The sequence below is a fragment of the Pteropus vampyrus genome, unplaced genomic scaffold (assembly GCF_000151845.1).
Source record: "Pteropus vampyrus isolate Shadow unplaced genomic scaffold, Pvam_2.0 Scaffold548, whole genome shotgun sequence".
NCBI classification, from domain to species: domain Eukaryota; kingdom Metazoa; phylum Chordata; class Mammalia; order Chiroptera; family Pteropodidae; genus Pteropus; species Pteropus vampyrus.
The window spans coordinates 661,023-677,136 of NW_011889329.1; positions in this window are offsets into that span (position 1 = coordinate 661,023).

Genomic DNA, 16,114 nt, shown 5'->3' on the forward strand with positions numbered 1-16,114 from the left:
AAAGAAAATGGAAACAGAAGAGTGAATAGTATCGAAAGGAAAGAAAACAGGAGCTTCCTACATAGTCATGGTTGCCCAGGTAACTATATTCTGATTTTTTTTTTAAAAAAGCCATTACAGGATCTTAAGCTATTGGGGTGAAACAAGGGAAGCATGATACAGTATTCATCTTTCTTCCTTCATTTTTTTATTAGCGTAAATGAGGAAGTACATAGAAGGCAAACTGACATGGAAGAATACAGACATCCCTCTGGTGAAAATCATGCTTTCACTTTTAAAGTATTATGATATAGCAAAATGGCAATGAAAGGATTCTGGAATGATGAGTTATCATAGAGAAAGCAGGAAACATAAACCAAACGCCTAACTTAGATCATGTGTTCTTGCTCTAGCTTATTCTTTGAATTATCCCCACTATAGAGGCTCAGCAGGAAGACTTTGAGCACAGCCCCATCTGAGACAACCATAGTGAGGGAAGGCCATCAAAGTGCTGAGGAATAGAAAAGCCTATTGGTAAGAAAACTGCATTTTTTTTACACAAAATCAAGATATTTCTGAACCTAGAACACTATTGCAAGTTCTGATTTCTTCACCTAAAAAAAGAATCGGATGGAGCTACAGAAAGTTCAAAGGAGAGCATTTTTAAAAAAATCAAGCAAATTGAGGAGATTGCTGTATGAGGCCATACTAAATAAATAACATCATATTTTTTTTAGGTTAGAAAATGAAGGCCAATAATTGATATTATTATACACTATGAAATCAATACAGTGATCATAGGCTTGTTTGTCATCTTCAAGGACTTTTCATTCCTCACCTCTCTAGTCATTCTGTACCATGTCTTGATGCTTCCTAACTTGAAAGCTCAGTCCTATCCAATAAGTGAACCACTCTAAAAGCAGACAGGCTGTTTAGGAGCTCCCAATAACCGGTAGAGTCTAGTTTCCCTAAACCTGATGTGTTAAGGTTCTCAAGAAAAACAGAAGAAATACGAATACATCTATGGACTTATCAGCTTCTGTAATCATGTGAACCAACTCCTTATAATAAATGTCTTTATACATAAATTAATACATTTATATATTTATTATATAAATAATAAATAAATATTAATATAATAAATACATAAGTATATAAATAAATAGAAAATAATATTTTAAATATATAAAGAGATTTACTATAAGATATTGGTTCACATGATATCAGGGACTGAAAAGTCCTAAGATTTACAGGGGGAGCTGACAAGCTGGAGACCCAGGAGAGCCTATGGTGTAGTTCTAGTCTGAAGGCTGGCAGGCTTGAGATCCAAGAAGAGCTAATGTTTTTATTCAAGACCAAAGGCAGGAAAATCTGATGTCTTAGATCAAATACAGCCAGGCAAGAGGAATTCTCACTTGGAGCAGGATCAACCTTTTAATTCTATTGGATGAGGCCCACTCACATAATGAAGGGCAATCTGCTTTACTCAGTCTACTAATTTAAATGTAATATCATTCAAAAACACCCTCAGAGAAACACCCAGATAACATTTGATCAAATATCTGGGCACTTCATGGCCCAGCCAAGTTGATATATAAAATTAACCATCACCCCTGGTATATAGTAAATGAGCCCTAAATACTTTATTCCCTCAACTCCTCTTGTTTTTCTCTTTCTCATACCATGTTTGCTAGTCTGCACATCTGGAATTTTGCCTTGGATTCCTGGACTTTTCTTCCTGCTCTCCTCACCAGCTCCTTCCCTCATTTTCTATATTCTGAGTTTCTGATTGGAGTTCTACTTTAAACTGGATTGACTACTCCAAACCACATTGCTGACTCTCGCTTCATTCACAGGTTATTTAATCCAGTTTGAGAATTCCTTCTGCCACAGTTCACTCTCCAGGCTGATTCCCTTAGATGTTATGCTAGTATAAATCAAGACCCAGACTACTTGACCTTTTGGCCAGTGATTTAAATTGTTAGCTATCACCTGTAGGAGAGAATCCAGTAGCTGATTTAGTTTCCCTAACCTGAACCCCTTTGTTCATCACTTCCTCCTTTTCCTTGTGGTCTTTCTACTTGGTTACTACTTCACATATATAGTTTCTCTTAAGATATAAACATAACAAGGTTGTGCCTCTTGTCTCTGACTTTACTTTTGGTCCACTTTCACAATTTTGAAAGAATTAGACTTAAGAGAAAAAGGTGATAAATTAGACTACATCAAAATGAAAAACTTTTCTGCTTTAAACAATATCATCAAGAAAATGAAAAGACAACCTACAGAATGAGAAGATATCTGTAAATCATATATCTGAAAGAGCATAGTACCCAGAATATATTTTTTAAAAAATTACAATTCACAATAAAAAAATAAACGACCCAATTTAAAAAATTGCCAAAGGATTTGAATAGAAATTTCTCCAAAAAAAGACATACAAATGACCACTAAGCACATGAAAAGATGCTCAGCATCATTAGCCAATAGAGAAACACAAATCAAAATCACAATGAGATACCACTTGAGCACACTAGCATGTTTATAAATAAAAAGGACAGACAATAACAAATATTGGCAAGGACATTAAGAAATTGGAAACCTCATACATTGGTGGTTAAATATAAAAGATTTAGCTTCATTGGAAAACAATTCAATAGTTCCTCAAGAAGTTAAACACAATATTATTCTTAGAGATATAGAGAATACCCAAGTAAATTGAAAACATATGTCCTCACAAAAACTGTATACAAATGTTCATAGCAGCATTATTCATAAAAGCTAAAAAATGAAAACAACCCAAATGTCCATCAGCTGATGAACAGATAAATAAAATATTGTATATTCATACAATCGAATATTGCTCAGCCATAAAAAGGAATGGAGTGTTCATATATGCTACAACATGGAGGAACCTCGAAGACATTATGCTAAGTGAAAGAAGCCAGACACAAAAGGACCAATATTATTTGATTCCACTTAAGTAAAATGTCCAGAATAGGCAAATCTATAGAAACAAAAAGTAAAATAATGTTTGCCAGAGGTTGGGGGGAAGTGGGGAATAGGAGTTACTACATGGATATGGGGTTTCTTTTTGAGCAGATAAAAATGTTTTGGAATTGAGAAGTGCTAATGGTTGTACAATTTTGAAAATAAACTTAAAAACATTAAATCGAAAGCATACATCCAAACAAAAACTTGTACATGGATTGTCATAGGAGGATTACTCATGCTAGCCAAAAAGTGGAAACCACTCAAAAGTCCATTGACTAATGAATGGAGAAACCAAATTTGGTATATCTATACAATAGAATATTATTCATTAATAAAACCATAAAACACTGATAAAAGAAATTAAAGCAGACACATGAAAAAAAAAATGGAAAGATATACCATGTCCATGAATCAGAAGTCTTAGTATTGTTAAAATGTCTGTACTACCTAACGTGATCTCCAGATTCAACATAATTCCTATCAAAATCCCAATAGTATTTTTTACAAACATAAAAAAATCCAAAAATTTATATGGAACCGCAAAAGACTCCAAATATCCAAGGCAATTTTGAGCAAGAAGATAAAAGCTGGAGGTATCACTTTCTGATTTTAAAATGTATTACAAAGCTATAGTAGTCAAAATAGTATGGTACTGACATAAAACAGATATATAGATTAATGGAACAGAATAGAGAGCCCAGAAATAAACCCATGCATATATAGTCAACTGATCTTCACCAAGATTGCCACGATCATTCAATGGAAAAAGATAGTCTCTTCAACAAGTGGTTCTGGGAAAACTGGATATCCATATGCAAAATAATAAAATTGAACTGTTATCATACAATCATACACAATACACAAAAATCAACTGTAGAACTCCTAGAGGGAAAAAAAAAAAACAGGGGAAAACCTTCTTGACATTGGTCTTGGCAATGATTTCTTAGATATGGCACCAAAAGCACAGCCAACAAAAGCATAAACAGACAAGTGGGACTATGTAAAATTAAAAATTTCTCTACAGCAAAAGAAACAATCAACAAAATAAAAGGAAATCTATGTGTTAGGAGAAAAATGTTTGCAGATTTGATAAAGGATTACTATCTAAAATGTATAAGGACTGCCTATAACTCAAAATAAACAAACAACCCAATTAAGAAATGAGCAAAGGACCTGAAATTTTTCCAAAGAAGACATACAAATGGCCAAAAGGTATATGAAAAGGTGCTCCACATCACGAATCATCACAGAAATGTAATCAAAACCACAATGAGACATCGCCTCTCATCTGCTAGGATGGCTATTACCTGAAAAAAATATACAAAAGATAACAAATGCTAGTGAAGATGTGGAGAAAAGGGAAGCTTTGTACACTGTTGGTAGGAATGTAAATGGCTACAGCTACTATGGAAAACAGTAGGGAGGTTCCTCAAAAAGTTAAATAGAACTACCATATGAGCAAGCAACCCCACTCCTGCATATATATCCAAAAGAATTAAAATCAGGATATTGAAGAGATATTAGCACTCCCATGTTTATTGCAGCATTATTCACAATAGCCAAGACATGGAAATAACCTAGATATCTATATATGAATGAACTGATAGATAAAATGTGGTATATGAATACAATGGAATATTATTCAGCCTTAAAAAGAAAGGAAATACTGTCACATGCTACAACAAGAATGAACTTTGAAGTCATTATGCTAAGTGAAATAAGCCAGTCACAAAAAGATAAATACTGTATGATTCCATCTGTATGAAGTATCTAAAATAGTCAAATTCATAAAAACAGTAGAATGGTGGTTGCTAGGGGCTGAAGGGAGAGAGGACTGAGGAACTGTCATTAAATGCGTATAGAGTTTCCATTTTGTAAAATGAAAAACATTCAAGAGATTGAGTTCACAACATGAGTATACTTAACACTACTGATCAGTGCACTTAGAAAGGGTTAAGATGGTAAATTTAATGTTTTTTTTTTTTACCACACTTAAAGAATTTTTAAAAGAAAGAAAAGATGGAAGTGCTACTTTACACAACAGGTAGCAAATTCAAGAACTGATATAGGTTTATATTGTAAATAAGTTTTAAGAAAGTTTTAAGTACAACGATAAATGATAACATTAAAATGGATTTTTAATAGAACTTGGGATGTTTTGGTGACACCCCAGATCTTTAAAAGGTTCACTCACTATGGGATCATTAGGCTATCAAACATGGGAAAGAGAGACTTCTGGTCTAGATGGACCACAGCTCTGATGGAATGGGACTATTGCTATGTTCCAATAAAATTAAAAGCCTATGGTGTGTCTATGTAATTATTCAATTGCTTAAGTAGTATTTTTAATGTAAATTTGTTGAAGCAAAGTGATACTGTATAGAACTTTGTAAAACAACCAAAGTCAAATAGCGCTATATATTTAAGAATCTGAAAAGACCCTTAATCATTATTTTATAGTTCTGCATTTTCATGACAGATGTTGACATTTTATCATTGTTCCAAAATCAAATGTCAAGTTATTCCTGTTCAGAATTTCCCATTTACATTTTCAAAGAATTCCATCTGCAGCTGTATTTGTAAGTGAACTCTGCTTGCAAAAGCCCAGCATTTCTAAGCAGGTTTGTAAATAGGCTTGAAGGAGGACATGTAAGCACTGGAGGCCTGCATGGGTTAATCAATTCTCTTTTCAGGCATTAGAATCTACACAAGTAGGCCAGCTGGAGATAAATGTTTCTTTTGAAAGTGATAGTTATATGCCTTACCAATTGTTTGTTTTTCCACATCTCCCCCAGTCAAATTCCCCAAAATTCATAAACTAAGTATCTGGAGAGATTTTTTTTGTCCTCATGGGAAACTGAACATGTAGACGAGCTGAAATAATAATTGTGGATAATACAGATAGTTTGAAGGTCTGGATGAGGCATACAAAAAAATTGCAAAGAGGGGATTGTGGGCTTATGCTAAGTATACCATATAGAAACTGCTATGGTATTGTGAATTGGTAATTATGCTCCAATTTATGTTGTCTTTCTTGTTACTTCTGAGATGCTATTTCCTCAGTTTTGACATTACGTACTTTCTTTCCTGCAGAATGCTAGGGTAAATAGCTCTCTGCACCATCTAGCGTATGTCAAAGGGAGGGCACTGGCCTCCTTCTGTCCTCAGGGGAGAGCACGGACGGGTGCCTCAGTCCCCACAAGGGTAGGTTAGGAAGGGCTGGGACTCAGCTGAGAGTCTCCCTCACACCTAGCCTTTACTACTCTCAAGCCGACCTCACGCAGGAGATGGTATTCCAGGGCAGTTTGTTAGATGAACCAAAGTTTTCATTCTTCCTTCCCTTTTAGGATTCAAGTATGCTTGACAGACACTCAGAGGACTGGCCAGTCCTGCTCCTTGAACCAGTATGAGGCCAGGGAGAACGTTCTGTGTTCCAGACTGCTTATCAGGATGGTTTTATGGACTTAGATGTGAATCTGAATCTTAGTCTCACTAGTCTTTTCTACAAGTGCTTAGAAAAATGACCTGTAAAAAGTACAAGTTTCGCATGCTTACCTCCTGCCATGCCTAAAACCATGTTTATTCTATGTGGTTGGGGTAGTGGAGCTTTATAAAGCTAAAGGACTGCAGTTCCTTAGTGTCTTCCCTCTTCTAGCTTTATCTACACCCAAGGTAAAGACTATATGGGGAACAGGTCAAGAATGACCTTTGTTTCCTGTGAGGAACAGAAGGGGACAAGAAGGTAGTTCTCTGATAGCCCCTAATTGAGACACAGGTTAACAGGATTCTCTGCAGTAAAAACAGCAAGGACAAAGGAGCAAGTAACATTGCTGACCATTCATAGTAGCTTCTGCTTCACAGGTCAGTGTTGCTCTGTGCCTCAGGCTCATGGAGATTTCCTTTCTCATTTTGCCAGTACTGCTGTGTTAGTGCCTCTATAGAGGTGAGGACTCCATGGTGCCTAATGTCTTCTCCCCATTTTGCTGTTCAAGAAGAAAGTGTATGGCGGTTCATAAATGAAATAGATCAACAAAACCTCCAGACTGTACCATTGTTCCTACTCTAACCTGTCTGGTGCTGCTTAATATCCAGCTCTTTGGACCCATGTCTGATCCTTGGTTCTGGAATCCTGCCTGCTATTTACAATATGGTCTTCTCAATGTCTGTGGCTTATACTGACAATGGCTCTACCTTATTTGTGTGTGTGTGTGTGTGTGTGTGTGTGTGTGTGCGTGCATGTATGTGTGTGCGTGCGTGCATGTATGTGTGTGTGTGCGTGCATGTGTGTGTGAAAGGATCTTCTAGATTATTAAGGGAGAAGGACCTTGATAAGCCTCCAGGGCTAGGCTATGACAAGAACTGATATGATGTTGGCCATGGAGGCAGCACATCCTTAGTTTAGAGTGTAGCTAGGTCTTTTAAGTTTGGGAAGGCAGTGTAGCATAAGGGTTAAGAGCACTGAGTCTGGCATTGGACAGACCTGAGTTTGAATACCAATTCTATTATTTACTTGCTTATGATTTAGGGCAATCACAGTTAACTTCTCTCTATGCTTCATTTTTCCTCATTTGTGAAATGAGCATGAATAAAATATTACCTGTCTGAATGGATAAACAAATTATGGGAGATCCATAGATTGAAATATTATTCAGCAATATAAAAAGGAGTAGACTAAAATGGCACATTTTATGTTATACATATTTTATCACATTTTAAAAATTAATAATGTATTATACAAAAATCATGGAATTATACACTTTAAATGAGTGAATTTTAAGGCATGTGAATTATATTTCAATGAAGCTCTTAAAAAAAAAAGAATGGGCTGTCGATACATGCAAACACTTGGATGAATCCCAAAAAAATTATGTTGACTGAAAGAAGCCAGACAAAACAGAGTATACACAATATGATTCTATTTATATGAAACTATAAAATGCATACTAATCTATAATGACAGAAAGCAATCATTGGTTACTCCACAGTAGGGATGAGGAGGGTGGGAAAGGAGGAGTTACAAAGGGGAGGAAGGAAACTTTTAGAGATGATGGATATATTAATTATCTTGATTGTGGTGATGGTTTCACTGGGTGTATACATATGTCTAAGCTCATCAGATTTACCTTTTAAATATGTGCAGTTTATTGTATGTCAATTATACCTTTAAGAGCTATTTTGAAAAATAGGACTTTTTCATATGACCGATGAGAGTTTAAAATGAAGCAATGAATGAAAATGGCTGGCACATGATAAGTACTTAATAAATTGTGACTTTAAAAAACAATCAGATATACAAATGGCTAATAAGCCCATGAGAAGATGTTCAACATCATTAGCTATTGAGGAAATGCAAATCAAAACCACAATGAGATGCTACTTCATATCCACTTACATGATTCTAATAAAAAGAGACAGATAAGAACAAGGGTTAGCTAGGATATGGAGAAATTGGAACCCTTGTATATTGCTGGTGGGAATGACTATAAAATGGTGCAGGCACTCTGGAAAATAGTTAAGCAGTTCCTCAAAAAAATTAAACATAGTTAACATATGACTCACTCTTAGGTATATACCTAGGAGAATTGAAAACATATACCCACCCAAAAACTTACACACAAATATTCACAGTACTATTATTCATAATAGCTAAAAATGGAAATAATGCAAATGTCTATCAACTAATGAATGAATAAACAAAATGTTGTATTTCCATACAACGGACTATAATCAGCTATGAAAAGGAATGAAGTTATGGTACATGCTACAACATCGATTAACCTTGAAAGCATTATGCTAAGGTGAAAGAAGCCAGTCACCAAAGATCACATATCCAGAATTAGCAAGTCCACAGAGACAGATTGGTAGATTGGTAGCTGCCTAGAGCTGGAGGGATTGGGGTGAAATGGAGATTGGTAGCTGCCTAGAGCTGGAGGGATTGGGGTGAAATGGAGAGTGATTGGTAATGGGTACCGGGTTTCCTTTTGGAGTAATAAATATGTTTTAAAAGTTGAGAGTGGTGATGTTTGTACAACTCTGTGAATATATTAAAAATTACTGGATTGTACACTATCTTGTACTAAAGGGTAATTTTTAAGAAATGTGAATTATGTCTTAATAAAGTTGTTGTTTAAAAAAGTAGATCAGCCAACATGTATTTATTCATTTTCTTTGTGTTTGATATGGGCTTAGTGTCACTAATGCCATCATCTACTATGTAGCAATGTGAATAGAGAACATTTCAACCCAGAGGAAATATTTTAAATTGTTGAACATGTTGGAAGGATGAATGGAAGAAGTGGGGACTAAAAACATATTTGTCATGACATTTCTTGTAGAATATAAAGTTTCTTGTAGCCTAAAGCCTTGTTGTTCAATTTGTGGTCCAGCAGCATAAGCACCACTTGAGAACTTGTTAGGAATGCAGAATCACGGGTCCCACGGAGACTTACTGAATCAGAATCTGCATTTTAACAAGATCTGCAGGTGTTTGGCATGCATGTTACAGTGTGAGAAGCACTAGCTTGAAGGTTAGCAGGATGACTTCATGACACTTTAATTTGCCTTGTAATCAGTCTGTGAGATGGTGGCAGCATATTTAATATTGTATTATGTTGAATATTCTCTATATAGATTAATCATAGATGTAATCATAATCTTAAAAATTGAAGGTGAGTTCATTTTAGTATACTTTCTGTCCTTGTAATCTATTACTTTCCATGGCCCTTTGTAAAAATCTTACAATACATTTCTTTTCGATGATAATATTTCAGTGGTAATTTGTCATTATAATGATTAATATTTGCACATTTCAAGAAAACACACCTGCTGAGTCTACTTTTAAAAAAATCTTAGAATTTTAAATTAAAGGTATGAGTACGAAGATAATTTGTAGTTTTTAAGTTAAACTCAGTAGTAAGGAAAACTATTTAGTATTTAGTGTATTATTTGTTTAGTATGCCTAGCAGGTAAGTTTTACTACTCAGTTAAAAGCTGTTCATTTTCAAAGGATTATTGTGTCCTTGTTAAATTGCTAAATTACATTTTCAATTTTATGGCACTGCTCTTTCATTTATGTAGAAATTAAGATAAAATGACAGACTGGTTTTGTAAAATAAAACTGTTAGGCAATATTTGATAACTATATATTGCATATATTTTGGAAGAGGGACCATATAGTAAACTTTGAAAGCATTTTCTAAGCATATCTATGCATTTCGTAAACCCAAATAATTCCTGTCTTGCCTTCCCTATAGAACTATTATACTTTTTGAGTATCTGTTTAGATGATAGAATGGTTTTCTTGATCTTCCTATATTGCTAGGGATTTTATTTTACAATTCAATTGGAGAATCTCTGGCCATTAATAATCACCAAGTAGGCCAGAACCTGTGTTCATTTTGTTCTAAGTCATTGTGGCATAAACAGAATATAGTTAATTTGTAGTTTGTTTCAGATATACTTCAGTAACATCGTTTGATAGTATATATGATCCCATTTCTTCTTCTTGTCTTTGCTCTCTTCTGGCCCATAGCTTTTCAGAAGAAAAATGACAACTTATTCTCTTTTTATATTTTATTTTTAATTATTTTATATTAGTTTCAGGTATATAGTACAATGGTTAGACATTTATATAATTTATGAAGTGATCCCCTGATGTCTCTAGCATTAATCTGGAACTACACACAGCCATTACAATAATATTGATTATATTCCGTATGCTGTACTTCCTTGTGACTATTTTGTAACTACTAATTTATACTTTTTCATATCTTCCCCTTTTTTACCCAGCCCCACAATAACCCCTCCCCTCTGGCAATCACCAGTTTATTCTTTGTATCTGTGACTCTGACAACTTGCTCTTTAAGAATGACTATTGGAGTTGTAAAGGAAGAGTTCAGTTGTGCAAGAGAATCTCTCTTCTAGCAGAAGCGAGATCAGAGTTGTCTATTAGTATTTTATTGTTGGAAACGTTTCCAAGTATTAACTGCATTGTAAATCCCTGCATCATCTGGCCCTTTCTTCACTCACTGTGAAGAAGCTTTAAGAATGTTATAACTATTTTATTTTGTTTAACCTATGTCTAAAGTCTAAAAGAGCTCTTTCAGTAAATACGGAATAAAAATTCCAAATGAAAGCATCGAGTTATTGTTTGATTAGCAGTGTTTAACTTTTCTTAGTGTTTCTTAGTGTCTTATAATCACTGGTGGCTTAGATTCACAGAAATTTAGTACTTGCTATTCTTACATACACCGCAGTGCATTTTTCCATGCAGTTACCCCTACCTGGAACCTTCTTCCCCTTTCTATGCATACTAAAACCTTTCCTATCTTTCACGCCCCAGAAGGTTTATCACCTTCTCTATGAAACCTCTCTTAATTTCACCAGCTTGAAATAGTCTTCTGCTTTCGAATTCCCATATCACTTAATCTCATTTATGGTATTTATTATATTCATATTTTTATTATGTTTTTGTAATAATATATTATCATTTGTATAGAGGCCTTATCCCTTTTTCAATCTATAATTTTTATTCATATTTACATCTCTCGCAATGTTTTGAATTTAGTAATTATATAAATATTTGAATGATAGACACATGACAGGTTCTAGAAGGTCCCTTCTCTTCTATGTCCAAAATTGAACATCATTTCTCATCTATTTATTTCTTTGGGTTAAGCATTGCCACTTCCACTCTGTAAGGCCTCACACTGGGGAACTGCAGTGTAAATGAGTTTCTAAGATCTTTTTGACAATGACTGGAGATTCTAGGAAACATAGTGATCAGTGAAGGAGGGGATGCAAAAGTGGGAAAAGGATAACAAAGAGAGAAAAGAGGCTTTGATGATGATGAAAGGCCAGAATGTTGGCGACTGGTTTTACCCAGGATTTAATGGAGCCATTGCCTTAAACTATGATCTGATTTTATTTTATTTTTAGAGCATACATGTTTCTCTGGAATTTCTCAGTTGTCACTGGATTATCTCTCTTTGAATTTAAATTTTATTGTAAAGATAAAATTAAAAACAACTTCAGAATTCATCCTTAATTCACCTATCTAAACATGACTGTTTTCATCTTTCCATGTTCCATTACAATATTAGTATACATAGAATTTTGTATTTAGTTTTTTATTATATACGTGTATAATATAAGAATGTTTTATATATATCCTTGTGTCATTGCATAATCTTTATAATTATCATATAATTGAGAGATAAAGTAAATATTGATGCATATAGCTTTTCTTCATTTAAAAGTGTTCCTTAGGATAAATTCCCAGGGATGTGATTACAAGGTTAAATGTTTTTGATAGCTATGCTCAAGTTGCTTTCTGCAACTCTTCCTAGCAACCATTTGCTATGTGTGGAATTGATTCCACCACCACCTCTAAGTGTGAACTGTTGTTAGTCTTAGCCAATCTGGATAATTCATCCCTTTTACCATGGTATTTGATTGAGGTAACCCAGGCCTAAACTACTCAGCACATGATTTCGCCCTGGCAATGGAAATTGGTTCAGTGGTGGCCAAGGCTGTATGAAATTCAAGACTTCTTTCCATGCTTATAAAAGGCAACAGGTTCTCTTTCACAAGATATTCAAGAGGAAGCATGTAGCCTCGTTGCTTTGGCAGCCATTTTGCAACAATGAGAGGCAGCAGCCTGAGGACAAAGTCAAAATAAAGAGGCAAGCAGAGGTGAAGGAATAACAAAGAAATAGAGCTAGAATCATGATTAAAATGTGCCTTGAATCCTCCTTACCCGTAACTCTTAGTTATATGATTCAATAAATCCCTTTTGTTTAAGTCAATTTGAATTAGACATCGTGTTACTTATAAACAGAAGCATACTGACATATAATTTTTTGTTAAAAATTATTGAGGTGACATTGATTAACAAAATCAAATAAGTTTCAAGTATATCATTCAACAGTAATTTGTATATGTTGCATTGTGTGTTCACCACCCATAGTTAGATTTCCTTCCGTCAACAAATATTCGATCCCTTTTTCCTCTCCACCACCTGCCTTCCCTCTGGTAACCACTAATCCACTGTCCAAGTCCTTAGGTCTCTGTTTGTTTGTCATGTTTGTTTGTTACATTCAGTTTTATATCCCACATATGGCTGATATCATGTGGTGTTCTAATTTTTCTGTATGACTTATTTTACTGAGCAGGATTATCTCAAGATCCATCTATGTTGTCAAAATAGCAGTATTTCATCTCTTCCTATGGCTGAGTAATATTCCATTGTATAGATGTACCACAGCTTCTTTAGCCAATCATCTATAGTAGAACACTTTGGTTGCTTCCAAGTCGTGGCCACTGTGACTAATGCTGCTATGAACATTGGGGTGCATGTATCTTTGTAGATAAATGTCTTCAGGTTTTTGGGGTAAATATCCAGAAGAGAGATGGCTGGATCGTATGGTAACTGAATTAGTTTTTCGAAGAACCTCCATATTGTTTTCCATAGTGGTTCTACCAATTTGCATTTCCACCAGCAGTGTATGAGGGTTCTATTTTCCCTACAACCTCTCCAACATTCGTTATTGTCCTGTTGATGATAGCTATTCTAACAGGTTTGAGGTGGTATCTCATTGTGGTTTTGGTTTGCATTTCCCTAATAGCTAGTGAAGTTCAGAATCTTTTCATATGTCTGTTGGCCATTTGTATGTCTTCTTGGGAAAAGTGTTTGTTCAGGTCCTCTACCCATTTTTTGATTGGATAATTTGTTTTTTGTTGTTATTGTGTTGTATGAGTTCTTTGTATAGTTTGGATATTAGGCCTTTAATGGAGGCGTTTCTTGCAAATATATCCTCCCATTCAGATGGTTTGCCTCTTTGTCTTGTCGACGATTTCTTTTGCTGTGCAGAAGCTTTTAAGTTTGATGTAGTCCCATTCATTTATTTTAGCTTTTACTTCCCTTGCCTTTGAGGTCAAATTCGTAAAATTCCCTCTTAAGTCCAAGGTCCGTGAGTTTAGTACCTGTTTTTTTCTATGCAATTTATTGTTTCAAGTCTTATATTTAGGTTCTTGATCCATTTGGAGTTAATTTTGGTGTTTGGTGATAGACAGTAGTTTTGTTTTATTCTTTTGCAGGTGGCTTTCCAGTTTTCCCAGCACCATTTATCAAAGAGGCTTTCCTTAATCCATTATATGTTTTTGGCTCCTTGGTCAAAAATTATTTGCCCATATAAATATGGATTTACTTCTAGACTCCCAATTCTGTTCCATGGGTCTGTATGTCTGTTTTTCTGCCAATACCATGTCGGTTTTATTACTGTTGCATTGTAGTACCATTTAAAGTTGGGCAGAGTGATACCTCCAGCCTTGTTTTTTTTCTCAGGATAGCTTTGACGATTTGGGGTATTTCGTACTTTCACACAAATCTGATGATTTTTTGTTCTACTTCTTTAAAAAATACCAATGTGATTTTAACGGGGATTACATTAAATCAGTATAATGCTTTAGGTAATAAGGTCATTTTAACCATGTTGATTATTCCTGTTCAAGAACACGGAATATCTTTCCATATCTTCATGTCTTCTTCAATTTCTTTTAATAGCGTCTTATAGTTTTCAGTGTATAGGTCTTTCATGTGTTTCATTAGGTTTATTCCTCGGTATTTTATTATTTTTGTTGCAATTGCAAAAGAGTTATTTCCCACTTCTTTTTCTGAAAATTCATTATTAGATTATAGGAACACTATGAATTTTGAAACATTGATATTGTATCCATAAACTTTACTGTATATGTTTATTTTTTCTAGTAGTGCTTTAGTGGAGTCTTTAGGGTTTTCTATACAGAGCAGCGGTGCCCAAACTTTTTGGCACTAGGGACCAGTACTCCTATGAGAAGCTAATGCCTGATGATCTGAGGTGTAGCTGGGGCAGTGATGCTAGTGCTGGAGAGCTGCTGAAAATACAAAGTAACTTTCGTTTGCTTCTTCACCGTTCATCTCCTGCTGTGTGGCCCAGCTCCTAACAGGCCACAGACTGGTACTGATCTGCAGCCCAGGCGTTGGTGACCCCTGATGTAGAGAATCATATTATCTGCAAATAGTGACAGTTTGACTTCCTCATTTCCTGTTTGGATACCTTTTATATCTCTCTCTTGCCTGATTGCACTCACTAGGACCTCCGAAGTTATAACAGTGGCGAGAGTGGACAGATTTGTCTTTCTCCTGATATTAGAGGAAAGGTTTTTAGTACTTCGTCATTAAGTATAATTTTGGCTGAGGGTTTGTCATATATGGCATATTATGTTAAGTTACTTTCCTTTTATATCAATTCTGTTAAATGTTTTAATGATAAATGGATGCTGTATTGTGTCAAAGGCTTTTTCTGCATCTATTGATATGATCATATGATTCTTATTCCTCATTTTGTTTATGTGGTGTACCACATTAATCAATTTGTGTATATTAAAGCATGCCTGTGTCCTTGGAATGAAGCTCATTTGATTGTGGTGTATAATCTTTGTAATGTGGTGTTGTATTCGATTCACTAGTATCTCATTTAGGATTTTTGCATCTGTGTTCATGAGAGATATTGGTCTGTAGTTTTCTTTTTTTGTGTGTTCTCTTTACCATGTTTTGGTATCAGGTGATATTGGCCTCATAAAACGAGTCGGGAAGTACGGCCTCCTCTTCAATTTTGTGGAAGAGTTTGAGAAGAATAGGTATTAAATCTTCTTTGAATGTTTGGTAGAATTCACTGTGGAAGCCATCTGGTCTTGAACTTGTACTTTTGGGGAAGTTTCTGATGATTGTTTCAGTTTCCGTACTGCTGATCTGTCTATTTAGATTTTCTAGTTCTTCATGATTCAGTCTAGGGAGGCTGTATCTTTCTAAGAACTTGTCCATTTCTTCTAGGTTACTAAATTTTGTGTCATATACTTTTTCATAGTATTCTCACATAATCCTTTATATTTTGCTGATATCTGTCATAACTTCTCTTTCATCTCTTATTTTGTTTATTTGTGTCATTTCTTTTTTATTTTGTTATTTTATTTTATTTTTTAATGCCTACAGTACCTGGTATTGCTAGGTGGACTCCCATCCACGTACTAACCAGGTCTGACCATGCTTAGCTTCCGAGATCGAATGAGATCGGGGTCCTTTCTCTCTTTGCTTTAGTGAGTC